Here is a 14,907-nt window from a genome sequence, read left to right as displayed (position 1 = left end):
AATATTACCTATATATAATTAAAATGTTTAGTTTAATTTCATTTTAAATAGATTAAATATTATAAAATTTATTTTGTATGTTTTGCTTGCCCTCCCTACAAATACGAACACTCCATTCCTTCTTTCATCACCACTTCCTACTTTCATATCTCTCTCTTAACAAAAAAAAATGTCTTCGGGAATAGGCCTCTTTGTTCTACCAGATGACTCCTCCTCCACCTTGCTCAGCATCCAACTTTTCCTCTTTCTCTCTATCCTAACAGCTGTTTTCAGATTCTGGCTAGTCCCGGGTGGTCTTGCATGGGCTCTTTCCAAAGCGAAAACCGGTGCCCCCATTCCCGGACCATCTGGATTTCCCCTTATCGGACTCATTTTCACTTTCATGAGTTCTTTGACTCATAGAAAACTTGCAAACCTTTCTCAGACCTTAAAGGCAGTTCCACTAATGGCCTTTTCGGTTGGGTTCACCCGTTTCGTTATTTCAAGTGATCCGGGTTCGGCTAAGGACATTCTCAGTAGTTCTGCCTTCGCTGATCGTCCTATTAAGGAATCCGCTTACGAGCTCTTGTTTAATCGGGCAATGGGATTTGCTCCCTTTGGAGAATACTGGAGAGAGCTAAGAAGGATTTCAGCTACTTACATGTTTAGCCCGAAGAAAATAGCTTGTGCTGAAGGATTCCGTAAGAACATCTGTCATCAGATGATCACACAAGTAAGAATACTCTTTTTATTTTTACTTTTAAATGATAATGAGTATAAAAGACAATTAGTTATAAACGAGTGTTCTTTACTCAGGTAAAAACACAAATGGAGCTAAAAGGGGATGTTGAGATCAAGCAAGTTCTTCACTATGGTTCATTGAATAACATGATGATGACTGTTTTTGGAAAGTATTATGATTTTGGTGAAAATGGGGACGGTTTGGAATTAGAGGGATTTGTTAGTGAAGGATACAAGTTATTAGGGACATTCAATTGCAGCGATCATTTCCCGATTCTAGGTTGGCTTGATGTTCAAGGTGTGAGAAGGAGAAGTAGGAAACTAGTTTCTAAAGTGGATGGGTTTGTTAGAAAGATCATAGACGATCACAGCATGGTTACTGATCAGGACAATAATCATGGATACTTTGTTGATGTTCTTCTTGATCTTGAGAGAGAGAACAAGATCACCCGATCTGATATGGTCGCTGTTCTATGGGTAATGTTTTTTCTTATATCTTTTCAAAATTTTCTAATTTGTATTTCCTTACTTAGAATCCTCTTTCTTGACTTCACTAGCCAACCTTATTATCTACAAGATATGAAAAATATGTAGAAAGGAAAAATATTTAGAACATTTTCGTAAATGAATGTACATGTTAAACCTCCTTTGGTGCATATTAAATTTTATTAAACAAAAAACTTATTTTATTTCATGTGTTACTTTTGTCATGTTGGCCCTTAGTTTCTTATGACTACTTTTTTTTCATTTTAACAAATTATTAATTTCTTGAAAATATTTGTATTCTCATTTTTTAAAAGATATTTATTTCTTTGCTTCTATATATAAGTTTTTTGATTTACATAATAATAATTGATGATGAAAACATGTATATAAATACTCTTTATCAATGAATGCAGGAAATGATCTTTAGAGGAACAGATACTGTTGCAATTCTATTAGAATGGATTCTAGCAAGACTAGTTCTTCATCCAGACATTCAAGCCAAAGCTCTCGCCGAAATTGAAAACAACTATTGGCTCTTCAAGGGCGGTAATGGAATCTGATATCCCAAACCTGCCATACCTCCAAGCCATCGTAAAAGAGACTCTAAGAATGCACCCTCCAGGCCCCCTCCTTTCATGGGCTCGTCTTGCAATCCACGACACACATGTTGGGCAGTACTTTGTCCCTGCAGGGACCACGGCCATGGTGAATATGTGGGCCATAGCACATGACAAAGGAATTTGGTCGGAGCCAGAAGAGTTCAGGCCAGAGAGATTCATTGAACAGGATGTGTCTGTCATGGGGTCTGACATGAGGCTCGCCCCTTTTGGTTCAGGAAGGAGGGTATGTCCCGGGAAAACTATGGGTCTAGCTACAGTTCATATTTGGTTGGCTGTGCTTCTTCAGAACTTTGAGTGGACCTCTAAGGATGATGTGGATTTGACTGAGGTTCTCAAGATGTCAATGGAAATGAAGAATCCCTTAGTGTGTAAAGTTGTTGCAAGGGTCTTTTGAGCATGCTTGATGGCTCCATCTTAAGAGGCCTCCTAAACTATGTTGTGTTGTTGTGTTTGTTTGATGCATGTTTTCTAAGTTTGTGTTTTTTATGTTTTTCAAAAACTATGTTATGTTGTTGTGTTTGTTTGATGCTTGTTTTGTAAGCTTGTGTTTTCTATGTTTTTTAAAAACTATGTTATGTTGTTGTGTTTGTTTAATGAATGTTTTTAAGCTTGTGTTTTCTATGTTTTCAAGTTTGTGTGTTTTGTTTTATAAAATCCCGATAACTTTAACTTTTTGAGATAAATTATAAATCATAATCCATAAAACAAAATAAAAATAAAAATGTAGAAGTTATTATAAAAACTTGAAATAATGTCTTTTCAAATACAAAATAAAATTATTATTTTAAACCAAAATGCTCTTTACCTATCTTCACGTCCTAATCAAATATTAGATTGTGTAGAAGTGTTACCTTTAATATCAAACTAAATCTTAAATTTTATGTTATTTTTCTTTTTCTTTATATTTCTTTGGTATGGATAGAAAAAACACTTAGAATATTATTTTATATTTTGTGGATAAAGAATTTCATTTGGCAATTTTCATATATTTTATTTTATTCCTTAATTTTATTTCATAGGTAATCAAATAAATTTATTCACCATCGTATGTAATCAATCTCCCTATTTTCTTTTTTTTTTATTTAACACAAATGATTAATTAATCAATTATTTATTTTAATTTTCGTTATAAAATATTTTGAAGGAACAATATAATATGATTAATTTAAAAAGTTCATTGTAATGGGAAACATAAAATAATTATGACAACTTAATTATCAAACTTTCAAAGCTAAGCCTCAATATCACACACATAATTAATAAATTAATTAAACAATCATTTATTTTTATGTGTTATAAAATATTTTGAAGAAATTGTATGGTTAATCAAATGGTTCATTATAAATCGTTACATAAAATATTTTGATTACTTGATTATCAAACTTTCATATTGAATCCCAATATTCTTTATGCACAAGATATGAATACATATGGACCCTTAGGGTTGTATATATATGATGGAAATTTTATAATTAAAGTGTGAGATAGTGTCTTACAAATAATTTTATAAATATTTTTTTTCGCATTATTATACTTTTCCGATAATATCATAAATACTAAAAAAAATATTTTAGTTTTTATTATGAACATAACAGATAGACGATTAGATTGCTCATACGGTTACTAAAAAAATATTACATTAAATACTATTTATGAAGATAAAAATGGTTCATCTCTTTTTAAGCATAATCAATGTTCATCAATCCCACAATCATAAATATTATTTTTTTATACTTTATAATTTTAATCTTTAGTTCGGAAATATCGCATTTAATATTAAATATATTCACAAATTAAATAAAAATAGGAATGTGTATTACATTAATTAAGACTCTAAAAACATATCATGATTACCAATAAAAATAATGTTTAATAATAAATTTATTGACAAAAAATGCATTAAGATTAAATTTTTATTAAACTACATTAAATTATTTAACAAAATCATGTTTTAATAATAATTCAAACACAAATACTTGCATTTGACCTAAATTCCTTATTCAATTAAAATTAATTAATAAAAACATATCTTAACATAAATTTAATGATAAAAATTTAACTGTAGGAAATATCTCATTAAATAAGATTTATTTAAAAAAATCATATTTTAATCATAAATCTAACGACAAATTAATGCGAAGTTTATTACATTTAATATTGAACTAATTCTTAAACTTTATGTATCTCTCTTTATGTTTCTCTTTTATTGATAAAAAAACACTTAGATTTTCTTATATTTAGTCGATAAAGAATTTAATTTTTCAATTTTCATATATTTAATTTTATTCATTAATTTTATTTAATGAGTATTCAAATAAGTTTGTTCAGCCTCCTACATAATCAACCTCCCTATTTTTGTTTTATTTATTTATTGAACGAACTTGATTAATAAATTAATTAATTGACTATTTATTTTTATTTTTTTTGTAAAATATTATAAAGGAATGTATAATTTATTTAAAAAGTTCATTGTATGGTGAAACATAAAATAATTTTAACAACTTAAAGTTAAGCCTTAATATCTTTATGCACATGATATGATCATGTACGCCTCTTATCTAATTGAGTTTCACATATATCTTTCTTTTTATTTATTTAACACATAATTATTAAATATTATAAAAATATATTTTTGTGTTTATGAACCTAACAAATAGATGATTAGATTGCCCCCACGGTTCATAAAGAAAATATCACCTTCAATGTTAGTTGATGAAGATAAAGATGGTTTCTCATTCTTTATCATAATCAACGTTCATCAATCCCATAATCATAAATAATCTTTCTTTCCTATTTTATAATTTTAATCTTTAGTTCAAAAATATCGTATTTAATATCAAATATATTCACAAATTGAATAAAAACAGGAATCTTTATTACATTAATTAAGACCCTAAAAATACAATATCATGATAATCAATATAAACCATGTTTAATAATAAATTTATATACAAAAACATGCACTATGATTAAAGTTGAATTAAACCACATTAATTTATATAACAAAATCATGTTTTAATAATAATTCTAAAGATAATTACTTGTATTTGACCTAAATTCTTACTCAATTAAATTAATTAACAAAATTATATCTTAACGTAAATTTAGTGATAAAGAATTTATATGTGGACAAAATTCTCATTCAATAAGATTTATTTAACAAAATCTACTTTAATAATAATTCTAACGAAACCTTAATGCGAAGTCGAAACATAATATTAATTTTTTTAAATATTTTTATTCTTATTTTCTAAAAATATATATATCTTTGCTTCTGTTTCTCTATTTTTGATTTACATTACTATTAATGGTCAAGTCTTTCCACCCAAAACACTCATATTTTATATAGAGCACTCAATCTTCAAATCAAATGATAAAATAAATAAATAAACCTAGTGCTTAGTTGTTAATTATCCCTTGATGTTAGTAATATCGTAATGGAAGAAAAAATGACAGTCATGATCGCAAAATACTAGTCATTCCATCTTCTTTAATGCATCTACATTCTAATTTAGGTAATATTATTATGTTAAATTGTTTAATATTTATATATATTAATTCGAATTACAATACTTTTGGCATTTTAACTTATAAATAGTTTTATTGACACGTTAAATCCAGATGAAGAAAAAGATAATTTAGATGAGGAAGAAGACTAAACATGCACTCTTTATAACTATATTCTTGTATTTCATTTGTGTAACGCTTAAAATCAACCTTTTTAAAAAAGTTTTTTCTCTTTCGAACTCTTAGATCGAGGTCCATAAGTACATTACATTGCTCTTGGATTTCGAGTGGGATATGAATGATTTGCATCTATTAATTTAATGTTTAATGACTAAATTTAAATTAGAAAATTATGAAGATAATTTAATCCAATTATTGTAGAAGTCGTAGTAATTTTCTATAAGTCAACTACGATTAATAGAATTAAATATATTGTATTATAATTTGGTTATATGTGAGGCCCACAATAATTGTTATATTAAATAAAATGATATGATAATTAATTATTAATATACTATAAATTATTAATATCAAATAATATTATTTATTTATGAATTAAAATTATATATAATTAAACAAATTTAATTATAGAACTAAGAATTACAAATCTTTTATTTATTTATAAAATAAATAATATATAATTAAATATGTTAATTATGTAGTTAAGATTTTATAGAATATATTTTTTATTCATGAAATAAAATATTATATATAATGAAAAGGTTAATTTAGGGAAGAGTTATTATTTTTAGATGTTCTCTTTTTAAATATTTTATGCTTATTTATATGATAGATAGATAGATAATAACATTTTTAGTGTAAAAAAAGAAATAGTTTCTAAATCTAATTAACATAGATATACACTATACATGATGTTTCTTGAAGTTTTTGGGAGGGATAACAAATATTACTTTATTTAAGTAATTATAAGGTAAGACTATAATTAATTTACATTAGATAATCTATCTTTCTAACAAAGCAATATTGAGATTGTACGAGTGAAAGTGTGAGATTACAAGATGAGAGGTCGATTAAGATTGATAATTGGTTTACCAATGAAGAAGAGGCCAGTGACATTGTAATTGATGGTTAGATTGTTAAGGGGTAAGAGGTCGACTCAAATTGGTGGTTGGTTTGCTGAGAGATAAGAGATGTGTGTGAATGTGTGATTGGGATTGATGGTTGGTTTGTCGAGAGATAAGAGTCGTATGAAATTGTGACGTCATAATATGAAGAGGTTCATTAAGATTAGTGGTTGATTTGGTGAGAGATAAGAAGCGCGTGGAAATAATTATGTCATGAGATTAGATGTCAATTGAAATTGGTAGTTGGTTTGCCGAGGGATAAGAAGTTGATAACAAAGAATTGTAAGGTCACGAGATTAGAGGTTAATTGTGATTGGTAGTTGATTTGTAGAGGAATTAAAAGCATGTAAAAGTATGAGGTCATGAGAAGAGATGTCAATGAGATTAGTGGTTTGTTTGCCAAGTGATAAAAGACCAGTAAGATTGAGATTGTTGGTTGGTTTGTTGAGAGATAAGAAATCGGTAAAAATGATAGAAAGATCACAATATTAGAGCTCGATTGTGATTGGTGGTTCAAAATATATGTGAATAAGATGTTGATTGACCGAAGTGTAAGGTCACAATACTAGAGATCGATTGAGATTGATGGTTAATTTTTAGAAAAATAAGAGGCGTCTGAAAGTGTGAGGTCACGAGATTGATATGTCAATTGGGATTTTGATGGTTGGTTTGACAAGAGATAAAAGACGTGTGAAAGTGTGTGAGGTCATAATATTAGAAATAAGAGTTGTCCAATGGGAAAAATAATATTGATGGTTAAATGAGTGACTAAGATGGGTGACTGAGCGGAGTGTGAAAGTGTGGTCACAAGATTAGAGGTCGATTGGATTAGTGGTTGGTTTGAAGAAGTGATGATAAAGAGGTCGTGATAATGATATGATATGGTTGAGATACAAAATACTCAAAGTGAGGTTACAAGATTAGTATGAGATGTTCATTGGAGAACAAAAAATATCGTTGGTTAAATATATGAATGAATTTGTTGGTTTATCAAAAAAGTGAGGGTAAAGAAGTTAGTGATACGATTGTTTGCCAAAAGTGATGGTAAAAGATGTTAGTATTGTTGAAATATTGAGTGCAATAGTGAGGATACAAGATTAGTAATACGAGAGGTCTATTAGTTATAAATGATATTGTTTGTTAACCGAATAATGAGAGTAAGAGGCCGATGCTGAAGATAACAAAGTTAAATGAATGACTTCTTATTAAATTTATTATCTTTTTTTTATTATGAATAACACAAACAACGATGAATGAGAGGAGGAAGATGATCTCTAGGTTGGCTCAATAATTGAAGCTCCCTGTGTACAAACCATAGATGTTGACGACGAAGAGGATAATGAAAACGATGAAAACTGTTATAATATAAAGATAATATATCTGTAAGATATTAAGACTAGACCCAGGCTCCTTCACTACCTATCATCAATTATAAATATTGTTCACACAATGAAATGCTCACTCAATTTGTACTTGCCTTCATCCTAAAACTCAAGAAGTTCGGGCTCTCATTAGCCGAAACTATCTTTGTTATGTCCACCATTAGTTGAGTTTCGCATAAGAGTGGATCTAGAGACTAATGTAGTGTATACATAATGTTACATTGTGTTAAATATTTATCATTAGAGTTATAAAGATAAGCCTTATAATAATAGAAAAACTACAATAACAATAAACAAATCAATATATGGCTTGGTTGAAAAAACTAAATTTCTTCCTTAAATAGTGTTATGTTTAATCATTTTTTTTAAATTTATTTAAAAATTATTTTTATTTTAAATATCTTAATAGGGTATTTATTTAAATGAAATAATATTCTGTAATATACTTTAATTATGTATATATTAATAAATGTAATAAAGTTTGTTCGTTAACTACATTATAGCTCTAGGCAGTTTTAGGCGTTTTCAAACATGCACATAATTTCATGTTTATCTCTTTGTATTAATATTTCAATCATATATATATATATAATAAAATTGGTCTTGGATTAATTAGTACATGGAAAATCTTAAAATTGATAGACTTAATATTCTGTTGATTTGATTCTAGCAAAAACTAGTACTTCATCCAACCTTTCAAGCCTATAGTTCAGTAAATTGACATCAATATAGACTCTTCAAATGTTATAAATTGATTTCAATCAATAAAACCTCCAAACCATCTTTTGTAGAATTTGCACTACCCACCTAGAGCTGAATCCGCCCATGGTAAATGTGTGGGCCACAGTACATGACAAATGTTGTCATGCATGAAGAAAATTAACTACGTGCATCCTTGCATGTCTCTGCCTTTTCAATTCAATACGTGCATCCTTGCATGGCTCTGCATTTTCAGAAAAAATATTAAAATATTTGTATCCATTGCCTGGCTCTGCTTTTTTCAGAGCTTTTAGTGAGTCCAAATAATAACAACGTGGAGCTGACTAGACTCTTAAGATTTTAAAGGAAATGAAAAATTCTTAATTTGTTGTGTTAAGAAATGTTTTAGCATGTTAATTCTTACTGGTGGGTCTTCCAAAATTAATATATTGGTTTTCTAAGTTTGCATTTTCTTGGGATTGAGTTAATCATGCACCTTTTGAGTCAGTTCTATTTTTAATATTACCTATATATAATTAAAATGTTTAGTTTAATTTCATTTTAAATAGATTAAATATTATAAAATTTATTTTGTATGTTTTGCTTGCCCTCCCTACAAATACGAACACTCCATTCCTTCTTTCATCACCACTTCCTACTTTCATATCTCTCTCTTAACAAAAAAAAAATGTCTTCGGGAATAGGCCTCTTTGTTCTACCAGATGACTCCTCCTCCACCTTGCTCAGCATCCAACTTTTCCTCTTTCTCTCTATCCTAACAGCTGTTTTCAGATTCTGGCTAGTCCCGGGTGGTCTTGCATGGGCTCTTTCCAAAGCGAAAATCGGTGCCCCCATTCCTGGACCATCTGGATTTCCCCTTATCGGACTCATTTTCACTTTCATGAGTTCTTTGACTCATAGAAAACTTGCAAACCTTTCTCAGACCTTAAAGGCAGTTCCACTAATGGCCTTTTCGGTTGGGTTCACCCGTTTCGTTATTTCAAGTGATCCGGGTTCGGCTAAGGACATTCTCAGTAGTTCTGCCTTCGCTGATCGTCCTATTAAGGAATCCGCTTACGAGCTCTTGTTTAATCGGGCAATGGGATTTGCTCCCTTTGGAGAATACTGGAGAGAGCTAAGAAGGATTTCAGCTACTTACATGTTTAGCCCGAAGAAAATAGCTTGTGCTGAAGGATTCCGTAAGAACATCTGTCATCAGATGATCACACAAGTAAGAATACTCTTTTTATTTTTACTTTTAAATGATAATGAGTATAAAAGACAATTAGTTATAAACGAGTGTTTCTTTACTCAGGTAAAAACACAAATGGAGCTAAAAGGGGATGTTGAGATCAAGCAAGTTCTTCACTATGGTTCATTGAATAACATGATGATGACTGTTTTTGGAAAGTATTATGATTTTGGTGAAAATGGGGACGGTTTGGAATTAGAGGGATTTGTTAGTGAAGGATACAAGTTATTAGGGACATTCAATTGCAGCGATCATTTCCCGATTCTAGGTTGGCTTGATGTTCAAGGTGTGAGAAGGAGAAGTAGGAAACTAGTTTCTAAAGTGGATGGGTTTGTTAGAAAGATCATAGACGATCACAGCATGGTTACTGATCAGGACAATAATCATGGATACTTTGTTGATGTTCTTCTTGATCTTGAGAGAGAGAACAAGATCACCCGATCTGATATGGTCTGTTCTATGGGTAATGTTTTTTCTTATATCTTTTCAAAATTTTCTAATTTGTATTTCCTTACTTAGAATCCTCTTTCTTGACTTCACTAGCCAACCTTATTATCTACAAGATATGAAAAATATGTAGAAAGGAAAAATATTTAGAACATTTTCGTAAATGAATGTACATGTTAAACCTCCTTTGGTGCATATTAAATTTTATTAAACAAAAACTTATTTTATTTCATGTGTTACTTTTGTAATGTTGGCCCTTAGTTTCTTGTGACTACTTTTTTCTCATTTTAACAAATTATTAATTTCTTGAAAATATTTGTATTCTCATTTTTTAAAAGATATTTATTTCTTTGCTTCTATATATAAGTTTTTTGATTTACATAATAATAATTGATGATGAAAACATGTATATAAATACTCTTTATCAATGAATGCAGGAAATGATCTTTAGAGGAACAGATACTGTTGCAATTCTATTAGAATGGATTCTAGCAAGACTAGTTCTTCATCCAGACATTCAAGCCAAAGCTCTCGCCGAAATTGAAACAACTATTGGCTCTTCAAGGGCGGTAATGGAATCTGATATCCCAAACCTGCCATACCTCCAAGCTATCGTAAAAGAGACTCTAAGAATGCACCCTCCAGGCCCCCTCCTTTCATGGGCTCGTCTTGCAATCCACGACACACATGTTGGGCAGTACTTTGTCCCTGCAGGGACCACGGCCATGGTGAATATGTGGGCCATAGCACATGACAAAGGAATTTGGTTGGAGCCAGAAGAGTTCAGGCCAGAGAGATTCATTGAACAGGATGTGTCTGTCATGGGGTCTGACATGAGGCTCGCCCCTTTTGGTTCAGGAAGGAGGGTATGTCCCGGGAAAACTATGGGTCTAGCTACAGTTCATATTTGGTTGGCTGTGCTTCTTCAGAACTTTGAGTGGACCTCTAAGGATGATGTGGATTTGACTGAGGTTCTCAAGATGTCAATGGAAATGAAGAATCCCTTAGTGTGTAAAGTTGTTGCAAGGGTCTTTTGAGCATGCTTGATGGCTCCATCTGAAGAGGCCTCCTAAACTATGTTATGTTGTTGTGTTTGTTTGATGCATGTTTTCTAAGTTTGTGTTTTTTATGTTTTTCAAAAACTATGTTATGTTGTCGTGTTTGTTTGATGCTTGTTTTGTAAGCTTGTGTTTTCTATGTTTTCTAAAAACTATGTTATGTTGTTGTGTTTGTTTAATGCATGTTTTTAAGCTTGTGTTTTCTATGTTTTCAAGTTTGTGTGTTTTGTTTTATAAAATCCCGATAACTTTAACTTTTTGAGATAAATTATAAATCATAATCCATAAAACTAAATAAAAATAAAAATGTAGAAGTTATTATAAAAACTTGAAATAATGTCTTTTCAAATACAAAATAAAATTATTATTTTAAACCAAAATGCTCTTTACCTATCTTCACGTCCTAATCAAATATTAGATTGTGTAGAAGTGTTACCTTTAATATCAAACTAAATCTTAAATTTTATGTTATTTTTCATTTTCTTTATATTTTTTTGGTATGGATAGAAAAAACACTTAGAATATTATTTTATATTTTGTGGATAAAGAATTTCATTTGGCAATTTTCATATATTTTATTTTATTCCTTAATTTTATTTCATAGGTAATCAAATAAATTTATTCACCATCGTATGTAATCAATCTCCCTATTTTCTTTTTTTATTTATTTAACACAAATGATTAATTAATCAATTATTTATTTTAATTTTCGTTATAAAATATTTTGAAGGAACAATATAATATGATTAATTTAAAAAGTTCATTGTAATGGGAAACATAAAATAATTATGACAACTTAATTATCAAACTTTCAAAGCTAAGCCTCAATATCACACACATAATTAATAAATTAATTAAACGATCATTTATTTTTATGTGTTATAAAATATTTGGAAGAAATTGTATGGTTAATCAAATGGTTCATTATAAATCGTTACATAAAATATTTTGATTACTTGATTATCAAACTTTCATATTGAATCCCAATATTCTTTATGCACGAGATATGAATATATATGGACCTTTATGGTTGTATATATATGATGAAAACTTTATAATTAAAGTGTGAGATAGTGTCTTACAAATAATTTTAGAAATATTTTTTTTCGCATTATTATACTTTTCCGATAATATCATAAATACTAAAAAAAAATATTTTAGTTTTTATTATGAACATAACAGATAGACGATTAGATTGCAAATACGGTTACTAAAAAAAAATATTACCTTAAATACTATTTATGAAGATAAAAATGGTTCATCTCTTCTTAAGCATAATCAATGTTCATCAATCCCACAATCATAAATATTATTTTTTTATACTTTATAATTTTAATCTTTAGTTCGGAAATATCGCATTTAATATTAAATATATTCACAAATTAAATAAAAATAGGAATGTGTATTACATTAATTAAGACTCTAAAAACATATCATGATTACCAATAAAAATAATGTTTAATAATAAATTTATTGACAAAAAATGCATTAAGATTAAATTTTTATTAAACTACATTAAATTATTTAACAAAATCATGTTTTAATAATAATTCAAACACAAATACTTGCATTTGACCTAAATTCCTTATTCAATTAAAATTAATTAATAAAAACATATCTTAACATAAATTTAATGATAAAAAATTTAACTGTAGGAAATATCTCATTAAATAAGATTTATTTAAAAAAATTATATTTTAATCATAAATCTAACGACAAATTAATGCGAAGTTTGTTACATTTAATATTGAACTAATTCTTAAACTTTATGTATCTCTCTTTATGTTTCTCTTGTATTGATAAAAAAAACACTTAGATTTTCTTATATTTAGTCGATAAAGAATTTAATTTTTCAATTTTCATATATTTTATTTTATTCATTAATTTTATTTAATGAGTATTCAAATAAGTTTGTTCAGCCTCCGACATAATCAACCTCCCTATTTTTGTTTTATTTATTTATTGAACGAACTTGATTAATAAATTAATTAATTGACTATTTATTTTAATTTTTTTTGTAAAATATTATAAAGGAATGGTATAATTTATTTAAAAAGTTAATTGTATGGTGAAACATAAAATAATTTTAACAACTTAAAGTTAAGCCTTAATATCTTTATGCACATGATATGATCAATCCCATAATCATAAATAATCTTTCTTTCCTATTTTATAATTTTAATCTTTAGTTCGAAAATATCGTATTTAATATCAAATATATTCACAAATTGAATAAAAACAGGAATCTTTATTACATTAATTAAGACCCTAAAAATACAATATCATGATAATCAATATAAACCATGTTTAATAATAAATTTATATACAAAAACATGCACTATGATTAAAGTTGAATTAAACCACATTAATTTATATAACAAAATCATGTTTTAATAATAATTCTAAAGATAATTACTTGTATTTGACCTAAATTCTTACTCAATTAAATTAATTAACAAAATTATATCTTAACGTAAATTTAGTGATAAAGAATTTATATGTGGACAAAATTCTCATTCAATAAGATTTATTTAACAAAATCTACTTTAATAATAATTCTAACGAAACCTTAATGCGAAGTCGAAACATAATATTAATTTTTTTAAATATTTTTATTCTTATTTTCTAAAAATATATATATCTTTGCTTCTGTTTCTCTATTTTTGATTTACATTACTATTAATGTTCAAGTCTTTCCACCCAAAACACTCATATTTCATATTTTATATAGAGCACTCAATCTTCAAATCAAATGATAAAATAAATAAATAAACCTAGTGCTTAGTTGTTAATTATCCCTTGATGTTAGTAATATCGCAATGGAAGAAAAAATGACAGTCATGATCGCAAAATACTAGTCATTCCATCTTCTTTAATGCATCTACATTCTAATTTAGGTAATATTATTATGTTAAATTGTTTAATATTTATATATATTAATTCGAATTACAACTTTTGGCATTTTAACTTATAAATAGTTTTATTGACACGTTAAATCCAGATGAAGAAAAAGATAATTTAGATGAGGAAGAAGACTAAACATGCACTCTTTATAACTATATTCTTGTATTTCATTTGTGTAACGCTTAAAATCAACCTTTTTAAAAAGTTTTTTCTCTTTCGAACTCTTAGATCGAGGTCCATAAGTACATTACATTGATCTTGGATTTCGAGTGGGATATGAATGATTTGCATCTATTAATTTAATGTTTAATGACTAAATTTAAATTAGAAAATTATGAAGATAATTTAATCCAATTATTGTAGAAGTCGTAGTAATTTTCTATAAGTCAACTACGATTAATAGAATTAAATATATTGTATTATAATTTGGTTATATGTGAGGCCCACAATAATTGTTATATTAAATAAAATGATATGATAATTAATTATTAATATACTATAAATTATTAATATCAAATAATATTATTTATTTATGAATTAAAATTATATATAATTAAACAAATTTAATTATAGAACTAAGAATTACAAATCTTTTATTTATTTATAAAATAAATAATATATAATTAAATATGTTAATTATGTAGTTAAGATTTTATAGAATATATTTTTTATTCATGAAATAAAATATTATATATAATGAAAAGGTTAATTTAGGGAAGAGTTATAATTTTTAGATGTTCTCTTTTT

The 14,907-nt window shown here is 27.6% G+C and overlaps 2 pseudogenes; both read left to right on the top strand.

The window, feature by feature from the left end:
* Positions 1–306: 306 nt before the first annotated feature.
* LOC124922083 lies at positions 307–2,220 on the top strand (annotated as a pseudogene).
* A 6,967-nt stretch (positions 2,221–9,187) lies between these two features.
* Positions 9,188–11,235, top strand: LOC124931554 (annotated as a pseudogene).
* The last annotated feature ends 3,672 nt before the right edge of the window (positions 11,236–14,907 follow it).

Source organism: Impatiens glandulifera, chromosome 1, assembly GCF_907164915.1.
Source record: "Impatiens glandulifera chromosome 1, dImpGla2.1, whole genome shotgun sequence".
Lineage (NCBI taxonomy): Eukaryota > Viridiplantae > Streptophyta > Magnoliopsida > Ericales > Balsaminaceae > Impatiens > Impatiens glandulifera.
The sequence above is the reverse complement of the archived record's forward strand: the minus strand, read 5'-3'. Positions and strand labels throughout refer to the sequence as shown.